This window comes from Geotrypetes seraphini, chromosome 3 (assembly GCF_902459505.1).
Source record: "Geotrypetes seraphini chromosome 3, aGeoSer1.1, whole genome shotgun sequence".
NCBI lineage: Eukaryota > Metazoa > Chordata > Amphibia > Gymnophiona > Dermophiidae > Geotrypetes > Geotrypetes seraphini.
The window spans coordinates 152,919,080-152,937,683 of NC_047086.1; positions in this window are offsets into that span (position 1 = coordinate 152,919,080).

Consider the following 18,604-nt stretch of genomic DNA (forward strand, 5'->3'; position numbering starts at 1 on the left):
TCTTCACACAAATACATTAGCTCTTTTAGCAAATGGTATAATGTGGTGAACACATATTTAAATAAAATTGTTCCTCTGGCCAGCCGTCCCATTCCTAAGAAATCCCTTAATCCATGGTTTAATGAAGAGTTGCTATGTTTAAAAAGAGAATGTAGATGTGTGGAACAGATTTGGAGAATAAACCAAGACCCAGATTTACAAACAGTTTGGAAAGAGTCGCACGAAAACAACCGAAGCTTGGAACAAACACAAAGATAATCAGAAGAAATGTTACAAGGCGGTGAGGGATGCCAAAAAGGACTATGAGGAGAAAATAGCGCAAGAGGCCAAAAATTTCAAGCCCTTCTTTAGATACGTAAAAGGAAAAAACCTACAAAAGAGGAGGTGGGACCACTGGATGACCAGGGAAGAAAAGGGTACATCAAGGGAGACAAATTGCAGACAGACTAAATTCCTTCTTTGCATCTGTCTTTACAAAGGAGGACACCGCAACAATACCAGAAGCAGTGAAAGTGTTCAAAGGAGTAATAGAGCATCAGAAGCTATAAACTTGATGGAACATTAGATGACAGACTTCAAACTCAAGCTCAATACTGAGAAGACAAAATTCTTTGTCGCTTCACCGCGCCCTCTTGACACCAAAACCCCACTAGACATCAACAAACATAACTACCCCATACAGCCCACCATTAAAATACTGGGTGTAACTCTGGACCAATGCCTCACCATGAAAGATCAGGTGGACTTCCTAATCAAAAAGAGTTTTTTCACCCTCTGGAAACTTAAATCCATTAAAGCATACTTTGATAACTCTGCCTTCAGAATCTTGGTACAATCCCTCGTATTAAGTCAACTCGACTACTGTAACATCGCCTACTTAGCAATCCCCCAAAAGAATATGCGACGATTACAACTAATGCAAAACACTGCGGTCAGACTAATCTTCGGTCTAAAAAAGTTCGATCACGTGACACCATACTTCAAACAGCTACACTGGCTGCCGATGGAAGCTCGTGTAAAGTTTAAGTTCGCCTGCCTCTGTTTTAAAGTTTTCTACGGTCTAACCCCTAAATACATCACTGACCTATTCTCCTTCTCAGCCAACAAACACAAGAGAAGCTCCCACTCGCACTTCGTTTCTCCCCCGGTTAGAGGATGCAAACTAAAAAAACACCAAGAGCATCTTATCTTCTCTCACATCAGGCTGCTCTATGGGGTAAAGACCTAGAACAACTCCTATTGCCCACCACTTATGAGGTATTCAGGAAACGCCTCAAAACTCACCTATTCCTGAAATACCTAGACAGCTGACCCACTTCCCTCCTTCCCCTCTCTTGCCCTTTCTCCCCATTGTTCCCACATCCCTTAAGTTAACTCAACTTGTACGTCAACTCAACTTGTACTCCACTAATCTTCTGTAAAATGCATAGAACTTAACGGTATTGCGGTATATAAACTGTTATTATTATTATTATTATTATAGGACAGCCTCACCACAGACCAGATATATTAGCAGATCGACAATCTTAAAAGCGACAAATCCCCTGGACCTGATAGAATTCACCCAAGAGTCTTAAAAGAACTGAAGGTTGAAATCGGAGAGCTTTTGCAAAAACTTGTCAACCTGTCAATTAGAATTGGACGATTGGAAGATAGCGAACGTCACGCCAATTTTCAAAAAAGGATCAAGAGGAGAACCGGGCAACTACAGACCTGTGAGTCTTACGTCTGTCCCTGGAAAGATGGTTGAAGCACTGATTAAAGATAGCATAGTCCGGTACTTGGATACACACGACCTGATGAGAGCCAGTCAACATGGCTTCAGGAAAGGGAAATCATGTTTGATGAATTTACTTCAATTTTTTGAGACCATGAACAAACAAATTGATAGTGGAGAACCGGTGGACATAATATACTTGGACTTCCAGAAAGCGTTCAACAAGGTTCCACATGAAAGACTTCTCAGGAAACTACAAAGCCATGGAATAGAGGGAGCTATACTAAGATGGATAGGCAAATGGCTGGAGAACAGAAAGCAGAGAGTGGGCATAAATGGGAAGTTCTCAGACTGGGAGAAAGTGACTAGCGGTGTGCCCCAGGGCTCGGTACTTGGGCCCATCTTATTTAATATTTTCATCAATGACCTAGAAGAAGAAGCATCCAGTAAGATCATCAAGTTTGCAGACGACACAAAACTATGCTGGGCAATCAGATCGCAGAAGGTTAGCGAGTAACTCCAGAGTGACTTGTGTCAGAGAAATGGGCGGAGAAATGGCAGATGAAGTTTAATGTGGAAAAGTGCAAAGTAATGCATGTAGGCAGAAGGAACACGAGTATAGAATGTCAGGTGCAACTCTGAGTAAGAGCGAACAAGAAAAGGACCTGGGTGTACTGATAGATAGGACCCTGAAACTGTCTGCACAATGCGCAGCAGCGGCAAAGAAAGCAAATAGAATGTTAGGCATGATAAAGAAAGGAATCACGAGTAGATCAGAGAAAGTTATAATGCCGCTTTATAGAGCAATGGTCAGACCACACTTGGAATACTGTGTCCAACATTGGTCTCTCAACCTAATGAAGGATATAAAACTGCTGGAGAGGGTGCAGAGACGAGCAACGAAGCTAATAAAAGGTATGGAGAACTTGGAATATGAGGAACGACTTAAGAGACTGGGATTGTTCTCCCTTGAGAAAAGGAGACTGCGAGGGGATATGATTGAGACTTTCAAAATACTGAAAGGAATCGATAAAATAGAGCAGGAAAAAAAATTATTTACAATGTCCAATGTGACACGGACAAGAGGACATGGACTGAAGCTAAGGGGGGACAAGTCCAAGACAAATATCAGGAAGTTCTGCTTCACGCAACGAGTGGTAAACACCTGGAATGCTCTCCTAGAGGAAGTTATTGCAGAATCCACCATTCTAGGATTTAAAAGCAAACTAGATGCACATCTCCTTACTAGAGGCATAGAGGGATATGGGTAACTAAAAGTACACCTGGCTGGGCCTCCGCGTGTGTGGATCACTGGACTTGATGGACCGAATGTCTGATCCGGAGATGGCAGTTCTTATGTTCTTATATCTATAAATGTCGCATCATCAGTGTAAAGTAATCTTACTATTCTGTCTTGATTGGGCTAAAAACACCTGATTCCAAGAAATTGCTTAAGATCTTTTCAGATCTTTCTCAGACTCTTTTGGCTGCCAATTTAACTGCAGCTGAAACTCTGTGCTCTCAAAGCTTGGCAGATTGCCCAGGAAGCAAACTCAAATTGAATCAAACCTGATTGAGTTTTCAGATTTTCGATTACCTTTTAATTTTGATTTTTTTTGTCTGTTCCTGCTGACTATATATCTGGGAAGATTTTTCTGTCTTTACTATTCCTGATGTCCAAATTCTGCTGAAACATTTTCCCAATCTCAATGTGCTTTAGATGTTTTCCTCTCTTACTTGTATACTTGTAATTCTGCTTGTATACAGCCAGTTGGTTGCCTGGCTGTATATAACATTAGTAGAATCTTTCAGATTGAGACATTGTAAAGATTCACAGTGGGAAACAATCCTGATACCTATATCAAAGAATTCTACTCAAAACAATGTGAAATCAACTAACCCAGTGGTTCCCAACCCTGTCCTGGAGGACCACCAGACCTATCGGGTTTTCAGGCTAACCCTAATGAATATGCATGAGAGAGATTTGCATATAATAGAAGTGACAGGCATGCAAATCTGCTCCATGCATATTCATTAGGGCTATCCTGAAAACCCAATTGGCCTGATGGTCCTCCAGGACAGGGTTGGGAATCACTGAACTAACCAACTAATTAGAGACCTATAGCAGGCATTCTCTTGTTTACAAAACTTGCTGACAGTATTATCACAAGTCAATTGGTTACTTATTTAGAGGCTCATAATATTGTTTCCTTAACTCAGTCTGTGTTTTGTAAATGTTTCAGTACAGAGATCCTTAGGGCTTTATTCATTGATATCCTTCTACTTAGACTTCTTGGCCACTGGGATGTCTAGGCCGCTGGAACGTCTAACTTTATATTCCATTTTCGATCAGAAAAACCAGCTGGAAATATCCTAATCCTGACCATTTGGATGTGGGTGGGGGCAGCATAGTAATGGACTGGCCACATAGACATCCCAACAGAGCAATGGGACACCTTAGAGGGCACTGCTGTGAACTTCACATACAATAAAGGTACCAGCTGTATATCTCACCATAACCCCCTTATGATTTAGGGTGAGCCCCCCAACCCCCCATAAACCTACTACTTAAGATGCCTGTGTGTATTTTCCTCATACCAGATGCTGCTGTTTAAAGCCAGGTATGTACCTTTTTTCTCATTTTTGTGTGGTAGTAGGGGGTCAGTGAGCACTGGGGAAGTGTGAGGGTGTCTTACCTTGATGCATGCAGTGGTCATCTGGTCAGTTTGGGCACCTCTGTGACACATGGACCCTTCTAAAACAGGTCTAGTTCTAAAAGTAAAAGTTCTGTCTAAGATGTCTTGCAAAATGTGTAATTATTGCTGCAAGACGTCCATGTCTAACCCGCCCTTGGGACCGCCCAAAGCCCACCCATAACACACCTCTGCCATGCTCTGGATGTACAGATGCTGGAACACCTCACTAGATGTACAGAAGACGGTTTTGATTATTGGCACTTGGATGACTTGTAACACAATTTTTTGTTCCTCCCATCATGTGCCCTCTTTCTCTACCCCTTCCATCCAGCATCTGCCCCCTCTCTCCATCCATTCAGTGTTTGCTTCCTTTTTTCTCTCCTCCCCACTTCTATCCAACATAGGCTCCCCCTCTACCCTCCCCACTAATAACCAATGTTTGCCCTTTCTTTCTCTCCATCCATCCCTCTTCCATCAGCATTTGCCCCTTCTCTATCTCTTTCCCCCCACTTCCATCAGCATCTGCCCCTTTCTCTCCCTCCAACCCAATTCCATTCATTTTCCTTCCCCTTCTGTCTCCCCCTTTCCCTACATACCAATTTCATCAGCATCTGCCCCCTTTCTCTTCCTCCACCACCCTTCCATACCAGTATCTTGCTCCCTTCTCTCTCCCTCCACCACCCTTCCATACCAGTTTCCTGCTCCTTTCTTCCTCCATCCCAATGCTATCCAGTATCTTGCCCTATTCACCTCCACACCATTGCTGTATACTTCTTGAACCAGTAGCAGTGGCTGTAAAGCTTTTAAATGCAATCGTTGCAGCACTTCCCCGCGGCTGTCGGCTCTGCTCTGTCACAAGGAATTGATGTCGGAGGGGGTGGTCTGGCACCCATGGGAAGGTACAGAAGGTCCCACGATGAATGAATTTAAAGTTTACTGTTGTTGCTGCTATTTCAGTAAAGCAGCAGTGGCAGAGTAGGGCAAGAGGTTCCGGACCTAGTGTGCCATCTGTGCATCCCCTTAGAGCGTGCACCTGGGGCGGACCACCTCTCCTGCCCTGCCCTTGGTACGCTACTGTAAAGGCCTATTCAGGTTTGTAGAGACGCTCCTCTCCAGATCTATCTAGGCACCTGAATCATGTCTTGAGCAGTCTGAAGGTGAGCTCCATGAAGTCCCTGTTGCCTTGGTGTGCCCTGTTGTAGCACTCCTTGGCCTTATTGCTGGGTCTGACGATGAGGTCATCAGCCACCTCTTGTGGGTAGCCCCGATCACCTCAGTAAGATGGGCAGGGTCAGTCGAGAGCTGAACAGGGTGATGGGATACTGCACCAGTTGCCTGTCCATCTGTGATGGGAGCTATACTTTGCCACAAGTTGCTGTGGGATGCTGTAGATATGTGTCTCCATTATCAAAGTGGTCATGTATCCAGAGTGTATGAAGATGTAGGAGTCATAGCAGGATAATAGGAAATCATAGGAACGCGTTGGTGATCTTCCTCTATGCATTGCACATGACTTGCATATTCATGGAATGGTATGCCTTTCTATTGCAGTTGGTGGGATTTCTGTCTTTGGGTAGTCTGAGGGTGACATGGGTGCAATCAGTGACACCAAGATCAGAGGGGAAGTGGCCAATATTATAGAATTGTCATTGTCTGTTGTCTCAGTTGCAGGGTCTGGGGGGAATGCAATGTAGTCAGCAATGTGTGTAAGAAGGGCTGTGAAGAACTGGGGGAGGTGGCTGATTGGCTGAGGCTTGTGGGCCTGTCTGGATAATCAGTAAACTACCAGTGGTGAGAGAGGATAGTACAAAGGTGACTATGAGGTGATGGGGCAGAAGATGGGCTCCAACTGTTTTCGGTGTGTAGAGTGGGTAAAAGTCTCACCAACGATCTTTGAGCAAAATGAAAGTACAACTGGCAAATTAACAAGCCTTTTCATTACCCCTGAAGAAGCCCATAAGTGCGAAACGGACCGGGCCTCCGTTGGGTTATTTGGGTTATTTAAGATAAGTGCTAATCATTTTCTAAATACAAGCAAATTGATTATCATGGTATTGAACCAATAGTTGCTGGTCACTTGAATGGTCATTTGTCAAGAAGGAAAATTCAATAGAGGAAAATTCAATAGGAAATTGATATACACTATATTTACAATAAAAGAAAAAATGTTTTAAAGATTAAAATCAATTAAAATTAGAAAAATAATAAAAATTCAAGGGTTTTTGACCTGTGATGATACCTAACCCCCAAAAACAGTTGTGACTTTATTGATCACACTATAGGGGTATTTTGAGGTCTTTTTTCCCTTGATTAAAATCACATTATATACACTATCAGTGTTCCATCAACTTTGTTGCAATATTATAGAATTGTCATTGTCTGTTGTCTCAGTTGCAGGGTCTGGGGGGAATGCAATGTAGTCAGCAATGTGTGTAAGAAGGGCTGTGAAGAACTGGGGGAGATGGCTGATTGGCTGAGGCTTGTGGGCCTGTCTGGATAATCAGTAAACTACCAGTGGTGAGAGAGGATAGTACAAAGGTGACTATGAGGTGATGGGGCAGAAGATGGGCTCCAGCTGTTGGCAGAGATAGTGAATGGCTTCCTTGTTGAAGCAGAAACACTCTCTGCACTGCTCATCACTAAGGTCAAGAAACTGTGTCTTGATTCTGTGATAGGGATGAGGCCTGTAGGCCACCCTCTCTTCCCAGTGTGCCTCATGCAGGATGTCCTGAACAGCCCATACATTCACCCAGTTCATGGTTTAGAAATCCCATCACTGGTACCCAGAGCGCTCCCCATCATCAAAAAACCATTACTACTATACAAAGTGCTCTCTACTACCATCACCAGCTAAAGTACTTTACCTACCATCAATCACCTACCACTAACACCCAGAATGCTCCCCACCAAGAAAGTGACGAAAGTGACAGTGTTAAACAGCACAAACACTGAAAAAGATAAGGATGCAACTCTCTGACAGCACCTCATATACACATGTAGGCACAGCCACAGCCTTCACGTGGGACTAGAGATTAAGAGATAGCTGGGCAGATGCTGAAAGAGAGGTCAGGGTCATGGATGGATGTGGAGGGGTCTCACAGGTGGTTATAGGATGGGGGATTGCAGGAACAGGCAAGGCATGAGGGTGTTAGCTGGGCCAGGGAGGAAAGAAAGCAGGTATGATTATGAGAGGGCTTGCAAATGGCAGACCTGAGTGGACAGAGACTCAGCTTTCCTGCAATCAGCATCAGCATCAACACTATAATTCACAACAACATGCTGCAGGAGGCACGTACTGGCATGTATTACAAATCCACCAAACAATGGCAGATATCCCAATGTTTGCCTTCAAACGAGGCAAAACGATTGGTCAGACTCTGATCCAACAAAAGCTAGGGTCATATAGAGATCATAAACTGGGAAATCATGGTGAGTGTGGACACTGCCAGTGGTGTTCCACTACCATTAAGGGACCCACTTGGATGGATCCTCATTCCTCAATCTGGAAAAATTATTAATTATTAATTTGTTCCAGGATACAAATTGTCAGTCTGCTGATGTGGTTTATGTAATTGTTTGCCCGTGCAGTCTGGTATATGTGGGTAGGACTTCGAGACCCGTACATATCAGACTGAACGAGCATAAGTCACGTTTAAAAACTAAAAATCTATTAGCCCCTATGGTTGAACATTTTTTAGCTAAACAGCATAGTATGGATCAGATCCAGTGGCGTGTGATAGAGAGCCTGGAGATTGGGAGGGAGGGAGGTAATAGTGAGACGTTACTAAATTATAAAGAGCAACGATGGATTTATCATCTTAACACAGTAATACCTCATGGGCTGAATGGGGAATTAGAATGGGGGACCTTGATTTAGTCTGGGTAGGGGGCATTGATATCTTCTTTATCTTCTTTATGGAGCGGAATTTAAATGAATAGTATGTCCACCTTAAAACCGGCGTCGGGCCTCGTGACGCTGTTGCCACGTAGTACAGTGATCCCGGGCCTGTAGATATAAAAGCTTAGCTGAAGACGCCGCCGCCATCTCTAAAGACAGAGTGGTCATAAGGGCTGACGGCTTATTATTGGGTAAGAAGCATGCTATCAGAGTGATTCTTTATAAAGTATATGGGTCACTGGGATAGCGATTTTGTTTGGACAGTGTCTAATGTAACTTTTGCTGTTTTTATAGGGGAAAATTCCTTGATAAAGCTATTTCTAGCGAAACATGTCTTAGCCGGAGACCACATCTAAAAGCTAAGTGACAGCTTATAAAATTATAAAAATATTAATTTTAAAGCGTTGATAAAAATGCAGAAGTGAAGAATATATAATAAAATTATTAGAACTATCGGGACCCGATGACGAGTTGACACGTAAAGCTTGGTACAATGAAATGCTATTGAGTTCCAAGTGGTGCCGCTGAGGATCCTTTAAAACTGTATGGGAAAAATACTAAAACCATAAGGGTATTCAAATGGTGGAATAATTATACTACCATATGTGAAACATTTCTGATTAAGGACCCTTGTGAAATTTTGATTGTGTTATTAGTGAATTTATTAGCAGGAGGCACTTAGTCATCTTTTAAAGGTGGTCTAAGTCCTGACATTGATTTTGCACTGCTTGCTCATCAATATGCTATGTGGAATTGAGAATAGGCATTGAGAATCCTACACCATCCATGACTCACCATTGTACTGCCCAGCCTCCAGTAGTCCTAGATGATTTTGTGGCTTAAACATTTTGCCTTAGCCTTTTCTGAAATGTTGCTCCAGACATTTTGGGCTTAAACTAGAGAATGACATGGGGACAAATTTTTTCCCATCCCCATGGGAACTCATTTTCCTGTCCCATTTCTGCAAGCTCCGTCTTCCTCTGCACAAGCGTCAAACGCTTTAAAATCATAAGTGTTCAAGGCTTGTGCAGTTAAGACAAAGCTTACAGAAATGGGACAGGGACAAAAGTCATGGGGACAGGGGAAAAATTTGTCCTCGTGTCATTCTCTAGCTTAAACATCTATGATAGACAGACATCTCATCCCCATGACTGTTCTTTTCCATTCTTTACATTAAAAGGGGAGTGAGGAATAGATTAGTTCAGTTACCATATTCTGAGCCCTTGTTCCTCCTTGCCAAGGAAGACAAAAAAAAAAAAAAAAGTCTCACCAAGTCAAAAGTTTATGATAAACATGTTGAAATGATGGAACAGCTGAATGCCTTTGTTGAGAATCTGTTAATAGACTGGTTGACCTGATTTCTGGAATAATTCCCACTGGGAAGTCTACATTAAGGCATCCAGAGAGAAGTTGTATATGGATCCTTTTCTTCAGAAATCAAAATCCCCTTTCTCTTGTTTATCCCTAGATTCTGCCCAGGCGTTATTAATGGTTCTCTTCGTCTCGTCGTAACCGTCATCATAAATTTTATTCAGAACATTCATATTTAAACTGCAGATAGTGATTCTAAAATGACCATCATAATTTTGTTTAATTTGCAGTTCAGTGGTTAACAGTACCAATAGTGCATGATCCCTTAATGTCACCTATTTTGTAGGCAGTTAGGGCTCCCATGCCAATCCTGGTTTAATTTGTCAGTGTGCACTATGCCCATTCATTAGGGCACATCTATCAGAGATTCAAGCCAGGGTAAGACAAGTTCCTGCTAGACCAGAATGTACGCAGGTAAGGCTAGACTCAGTTAGGGCTCAGGTCCTTGACCTAGGGGCCGCGGCGGGAGCGGATTGCTGGGCACGATGGACCACTGGTCTGACCCAGCAGCGGCAATTCTTATGTTCTCACTGCCCCCGAACACCCCCTGCGCTAAAAAAATAAAATGTATTTTTTTAGCACATGGGTGACACACAATGAGCCTGCAATTAGCGTGTGGCTCCTGAGCATAGCCTACAACAGCTGTTTTTAAGGGCCCCTAAGTGATATCTGTACTTACCAGTTGATTCTAGCCTTTTCGGAGATTTCCTGTGTCCTCATTATGAACATCTACTACTACTACTTTTTATCATTTCTATAGCGCTGAAAGGCATACACAGCACGGTACATTTTAACATTCAACAGACGGTTCCCTGCTCAGAAGAGCTTACAATCTAATTTGGACAAACAAGACATCTTGGGGTTGAGGAGTTTCTGGCAGAAAGAATGATACAATGGGTATGGATATCTGATAGTGAGTTACGAGTTGATAGCAGCTTCAAAAAGGTGGGCTTTTAGCTTGGATCTGAATACTGCTAGAGACGGAGCATGACGTATTGACTCTGGCAGCCTGTTCCAGGCATATGACGCGGCAAGTAAGAAGGAACAGAGTCTGGAGTTGGCGGTGGAGGAAAAGGGTACAAATTTTGAGTTCCTCACAAGCTTCCTCTGACCTTTAAATGGTTTCTGATTTGAACTGCTATTGTTTTCATGAAGCTAAAATTCAGGTCATGTTTCCTGTCATGTCAAATCATATTGCTTGGCAGTACTCTGATGGCAAACCACTTGGACATTTAGGGGCTCACTGATGAGCGTGAATGCCGACATACACAAGTATTCTGAAATGGAATCTGGATGCTCAGATATCATTTATAGAATTAACGTTCAGAGTACTGTATGTAGGCGCCAAATTTGGGGCACTAAGTTATAGAATTGCCTCCCATTTATTATCTATAAAAAATTTATTTAGAATTGATTTCCCTCTTTTCCATCACAAGGACAAGGTGGGTTACATTTAAACATTTAAAGTGCATTCACAATGCAGCAATAGGGTAAGATCAAAACTTACACAAATCCATAATTTTTATGTCAACTTTGCTGTTACTAGTCTTTGGATTCTGGTAGCCTCTTGTCTTCCACCTTGTGCTAAATTGTGAGGAAGGGATCATGTTTTCTCTTTAATGAAAGCATCTGTTCTATACAAAAATAAAAGCTCATGTGCCATTAAGAAAGCATGTACGTAAAAGATGTATACTATAGTCAATAAAAGCCTTTCAAAAATATTGCAGATTGCTTTTCTATTTTAAGTCAGTGCAGTCAGTTTAATAGAATGGAAGCCAGTGCTATCTTTCGTTGTTGCCTTATTATTAACTACTGAGTTTTCTTTATTGTTTGATGTTTTTTTTTTCCTTTTTACATCTATAAACCTAGGCTTCATGCCCTTGTTTATGAATGTCCTTTCTCCTTATTTTTGTTCATGACTTGAAAGATGTAATGCTGCATTTAGGGGTCCTTTTATCAAGTCGCGCTAGCGGGATAAGCGCATTGGATATTTCATCATGCACTAACCCCCGCGGCCTGCTAAACAACTAACGCTCTTATGTCTATCTATTGGAGGAGTAGGAGATAACAACGTCCCACAGATTACTTATTCATACGACAGCAGAACTGCACTCTCCAGAATCAAATTAATATGTCCCCATATAGACCTCCAAAAATTGAGTATCAAAGGACAATAGAACAACAGATGATCCAGTGTCCTTATGTCAAGATGACAGTGCTAGCATCTATTAGATTTTGAACTATCTAGCTTTTATAATCTAACATGGGTAAAAAAAAAAAACATGTTTGTCTCATAGATGCTGACGCTGTACATCTCATCCTCCAAGTCCAAATTCATGGCCATTGAGACGCAGAAATCTGATGCTTTATCTCAATGCTCCAAATGTCTTTAAGACTAGTTTTTGGTTTCTTATTCAAAAATTTATACCACTTGGCTGCCTGATGCCCTAGCAAATCTGTCTGGAAGCGTAGGCCCGGCAAGCTATACTGATCCTTTAAATTTCGCCAATCAGGGAACCCTTTCTGAATGGCCTGCTTCAACTGCAGGAAAACCAAACAACAACTGCAGACAATGTACACGATGCAGGCAAGAATTTATTGTACCAAAGTTAAAATGCAGTAATAAAAAACCTTTTTACCAACCAAGAGGAGGAGGCAATTTCTTCTATTGAGACCTCAGCTGCGTCAGCTGGGGGTCAGGTATGGGCTCCTATATCCTGCAGTGATGAAAGTGACTTTTAATGGTAAACTACACACTTTGAGGAGCCAGTGAAGTTAGAGGAATTTATTTTTCAGCACTTGGATCCTATGTCTTAGAACTATTTAATGTTTTAAAAAATTGTGTTAAAACTTATGATAAGGATGTCTGGTCTTTGTAGACTGGCTCACTAGGATCACCCAAGTTTCTAATCTCAATTTATATTTGAGTGTAGGAATATGCTGCACACTAAAGGCTGAGTGGGATGAGGCGACTTAAATGGATGGTCTCTCCCCTTTTTATTGAGTATCATAGTTCCATTAATTACTTAGCTAATGCTCTACAAGGTTATAATTTCATCATACATTTACAGTGAGGATTATAGCAAGGTAACTCATTGTTTACATATTTCATGTGCTTCTCAAAGTTACTACCTCACGTGACATCTGAATACATATAATGGTTATAATAAAGTGATTCCCAATGTGTACACTTCTAATGTCTAAAATCTTACTATAGCATGTGACAGTCCAAAGGTTATAATGCATGCTTCTTAAGCTCTCTTGATTAGCCTTAAATTCAGGGCCTGCTTTGGCACGTAGGCAAAGTCTGATTGTTGCCCATATAAGGGATGCTTAAACAAAATAAGAGATAAGGGTAAACCTGTTTCAGGTTAATATGTGTCAAGAGTCTTGTGACAAAAAGGTAGGGGGGAATGCCTCAGCATTCGGTCTCAAGGTGCAAACCTTTTTCCTTGCTTTTACAAGAGGGAAAGAGAAAGGATTCATACTTCTACACAGGGCCACAAGGCCTAGATCCTTACACAAGGCCTAGATCCGAACACAGGGGCTAGATCAGTGTGCTGACCTAGCCTGGTTTAGAACTGCCTGTGTGCTGACTTTGCCTGTGTTCTGATGCCCTGGATCAGAACATCAGATTTCCATCCCTACATTTGAGTCAACCTTTTTTCCTCCTTTTTTTATGGGGGGGGGAGAGTCACCTTGGTTTATATTCAGATTGGTTTATATTTGAGTATATAAGGTAATTGAAAGTACAATTAAATGATGGATGTTGATACCAGTGGAGTAGAAGTGGAGTTGACAGATTGTGAGTATTGATACAAGATTTGTATTCATAAGTCGTACCTTCATGGCCCTTGATGTACGCCCAATATATACTTTTCGACAAGGACATATGATGGCATAAATCACCAAACTTGAATTACAATTAGTATCATGCTTAGATGTAATGGTGACATCAGTGCCCGGAATTCTCCAATCTGATCCACTGATGGTTAAATCATACCACTAGCAAGATCCACATGGCAAATGCTAAAACTGTTGCTCTCTCACTTATCAATCACACAGTGCATAGGCCTACAGAATTGGGGCTGAAATATTCTTTGTTTACAGAAACCCGACACTGTCAGTGTTTCGGCCAGTGGCCTGCTTCGGGGCTCTAGAACAATACACAAGTAAATACATTAAACTTGCAATCCAATTGTCAATACATATAAAACATGTAAAATATTACACACATCAATACATCTAAAATCATTAACATATTTGTGCATATATTTTAAAACTAACAGCACATTTATGCCATTTAAAAAATCTTATATTGGAATATTGTCTCAGTAAATATTAAAATAACAGTACTATTGAATTTGCATGTCAAAAAAACAAAATACCGTTTGTGAAAAATAAGTTAATATAAGAACATAAGAATAGCCTTACTGGGTCAGACCAATGGTCCATCAAGCCCAGTAGCCTGTTCTCACGGTGGCCAATCCAGATCACTAGTACCTGGCAAAAACCCAAGGAGTAGCAATACTCCATGCTACCGATCCAGGGTAAGCAGTGGCTTCTCCCATGTCTTTCTCAATAACAGACTATGGACTTTTCCTCCAGGAACTTGTCCAAACCTTCCTTAAAACCAGCTATGCTATCCGTTCTTACCACATCCTCTGTCAAAGCGTTCCAGACCTTAACTATTCTCTGAGTGAAAAAAAATTTCCTCCTATTGATTTTAAAAGTATTTCCCTGTAACTTCATCGAGTGTCCCCCTAGTCTTTGTAATTTTTGACAGAGTGAAAAATCGATCCATTTGTACCCGTTCTGCTCCACTCAGGATTTTGTAGACTTCAATCATATCTCCCCTCAGCCGTCTCTTTTCCAAGCTGAAGAGTCCTAACGGTTTTAGTCTTTCCTCATACGAGAGAAGTTCCAGCCCCTTTACCATCTTGGTCGCTCTTCTTTGAACCTTTTCTAGCGCCATATATCTTTCTTGAGATAAGGAGATCAGAACTGAATGCAATACTCCAGGTGAGGTCACACCATGGAGCAAAACAGGGGCATTATGACATTCTTAGTCTTGTTAACCATCCCTTTTTTAATAATTCCCAGCATCCTGTTTGCTTTTTTGGCTGCCGCCATACATTGGGCGGAAGGTTTCATCGTATTGTCTACAATGATACCCAGATCCTTTTATTGGGCGCTATAACTAATGATATTTAAAAAAAAACACAAAAAAAACAATAACTTTATGTAGGGCTTGTCCCATGTATTTATACAAAAGTCCCAACTAAAAGTACTCATATAATGGCATCATGTATGATTGTTGTGCAAACTACTTCTATATAATACTTATCAAAAATCAAACTACTGAACAAAAGGACTTACTCGAAGCCCACTTCTCCCAAATTGTATTGGGGTGAGTAACTCAAACCATACAAATGAACAGCACAAATAAAGATTGAATACTAATGCTTAATATCACCAAAGTTCCGATGCTATTACCTAGCAGTGAATATTTAACAAGCCCTCTCAAGACAAGCCATTATATGTCACCAAGTGTAATGGCTGTTTTGAAAACCAATGCGAGTGCAAAGTGTTAAAATCTCTCCAAACAAACCTTGCCGGAAGCTATCAACTGTTATAGAATATGAGCTGTGAAAATAAACAACACATAAATGTTAATCTGCAGGCGTAAATTAAAAAATTCACATCTGCCCCCCCCCCCCAAAAAAAATAAATTTTTGCTTACCACCAGCCGTGTCTTCAAAAGCTTGAGAAAAAACTAGTGCTATCTGTGTCTGCTTTTAATTACTGGGAATTATGCCAGATCATGATGATGACATCATATAAAACTAGTTACCATGTTCTCGAATCTTTAGTGGTTTACATAACTATTTTTCGCGTCTGCTTTTGATGACTGTGGGCTATGCTAGTCCATATTGATGACATCATTTAGCACTCCATTTTGGATTTGAAAAAAAGCTGCATTTTAGATTTAAAATAAACTGCTATGATCTGCATCTACATTCAATTACTAGAACCATATTGATATTCTCAATTGAAGCTTCGTTTTTAAAGTTTTTAATTCTTCAATGATTTTAAAATAACTACTAATATTCACTCCTATATTGATCTGTGATGATGACTTCGTTTAAAGCTCAATAATTGGAAAATGTATTTATTACTATAAATTGGTCATCATGGGGTCCTTTTATTAAGGTGCACTAACCAATTTAGCGCATGCTAAAGATTAATGTGCACTAAATGCTAAGATGCCCATAGGAATATAATGGGTGTCTTAGCATTTAGTGCACGCTAATCTTTAGCGTGCGTTAAATTGGTTTGCGCACCATAATAAGTGAGTGCTAAAAGTGTATTTTTAATGATATGTGATAGCCAAGTTTCTGATATGAGTCAAGGAGATTATGAACTCATTCCTCGTATGAAGGAGACTTATGGTTGCCCAGAAAGTTTTCCACTAACCACTTGAATGCCTCCCAAGCTTTAAGTTCAGCTGCTGAGAGTGATGCTTAAAATCTTCATCCTGCATAATGGACTTGATCTGTGGGCCTATAAATATCCCTTCCTTCAGTTTTGCAGTGCTGATTTTTCAAAATTTCTTAAGATATTGAAAACCTGGTGAGTTTGCTTTACCCATGGCCTTTACCAGGTTCTTCATCAACCCCAGCTTGATATAAAGAGGTGGAAGAAATATTTTGAGGATCCACCAATGGCATAAATTTCACACTGCTTGTTCCTGGGTTATAGACATCCCTCAGCTGCCAGACACGCTTGACATAATGTTCAGCTTTAGATCTGCTATCCCACAAGCTTAGGAAACAGCAGTATTTAGTGAATCCTCCTTGCATTCCCATTAGCATGCCAATGACCTTCAGATCACCACAGATGTTCCACTGGTGTGTTCTATTACTGATTGCTTCTAGTAAATTCTTCATATTCTCATAAGACTCCTTTAGAAGAGCAGAATAGGCAATTGGTATACTTGGTTTGGAATTTCCGTTGTGTAGTAACATTGCCTTCAAGCTTCTCTATGAAGAATCAATGAAGAGATGCCATTCATCTGGACAATGCACTTGTGACAAATTGTTGAAGTACACAATGAGCCATTTACTGTGAAGAATGTTGTTAAGTTATGATTCCTTCTTCTGTAATGAGTTATAGTAGTATCTTTTGCAAGCAAGTGCTTTTGCTTAAGCCTTGAAGCAAGAAGTTCTGCTTTTTCTTTTGAAAGATTTAGATCACAAATAAGATCATTGAGCTCAGCTTATGTAAAGGTCTCTGGTTCTGAATCTTCATCATTCACATAATCAGGATCAGATAATTCTGGATTGTGACTAACTGCTGCTGCATCATCACATTCCTCATCATGTTCCACAGAAGCAAGTCCATCTTCTGGAGGTACAGGGACAGGCAGTGAGTCATCATGAGAAACAGGCCTAATAGCAGAATCCAGAGTAGGATATATAATTTTGTGCTTAGTTTTAGCTGAGAATCCACTTGTATTCACAAGGCAAAAGTAGCAATCTTTAATATGGTCTCGCGGTTCCCTCCATATCATTGGGATTACAAATGACATTGCTGCCTTTCGTCGATTGAGCCAGTCACGAAGTCTGTTGGAACAACTGGTACAGATGATATGTGGATCCCAAGAAATCCTGGTCACCCAGTGGACAGCCAAAGTACAATTTGTATACCTCACATACTTTCATCAAATCTACAGTAATTGGGCGACATTGTGCTTTTGTTGTGAATGAACCACATACATAACAGAAACTATCCGGATGATTAGTACAATGTTTTGGCATAATAAAGACTGATATTAATCAATGTCTGTAGCATAAAAAAACAGACAACTGTCGTAAACCCTCCTTATACGTTTATCCTATAAACGCATGATATATTGCCCAATTAATGTTTATAATTATATATAATGAGCCTCATTACAAAAATGTGACATGCTAGTGAAAAACTAAACACAGATTTGAAATCAGCATGAAAAATATTACAAAACCCACCCAACATTAATTCTGATGAAAATGATGTGTTGCCCTATGTAATCAAGTAAAAGTGAAATGATGTAACTGATACAAAAACTTTCCCTGGTAAACAAGATATACCACTCTGGTTTACCTCTATAGTTTTCCTGTTATTTGATACTATATACACCATCTAGATCCTTATGCTTTTTACAATCAAACCAATTATATTTCCCTTCTCTCATCAGATTTGCTATGACAACCCAGTCCAGTATTTTTAGTCTCATAGGGCCCATGTTATAGAATTCACTACCTTTTGACATTAGATCAATACCATCATATCCAAAATTTCATGCATTTCTTAAAACTTATTTAGAGATGCATTTTGTAATTAATCTATTTCATTTATTTTCCCCTCTCGGGATTTGCCTTGGTCTCAGCCTGAGGCCCTGTATGTTGGCATTCTCTCAATCCAATTATGCATATAAAAGATATTTCCTCATATGAAATCTCGTTATTCATATTGAACCAGAGCCTCAGCGACACAACTCAGGATCTTCATCACTTTAAGCTTTATGTGTTTGCTCTTCATCGGCTCTTACCTTATTAACCTTTTTAATTTATTAATTTAAACATGAAGTAGAAGTATTTTTAATTAAATTTTACTTAGCTTGTGGTTTTATGCATGGAGAACTAGTGCTGCCAACATGCTTCACCTGTTGCTTTGTCAAGGCTACCCCTGAAAAATAATAAAAGGTTCTTTAACAACTACCCTTCTTTTATTCTAAAGCTCAAATTTAAATTATACATATTTATGAGCCTGAATTGATTCGTTCGTTAAAAACCTTATTATGAATCACAAAAAACTCGCTAAGATTCAAATAACCTACCTTTTTCATAACCACCATTTGTGTGCTGTTCCGTTTTAGCA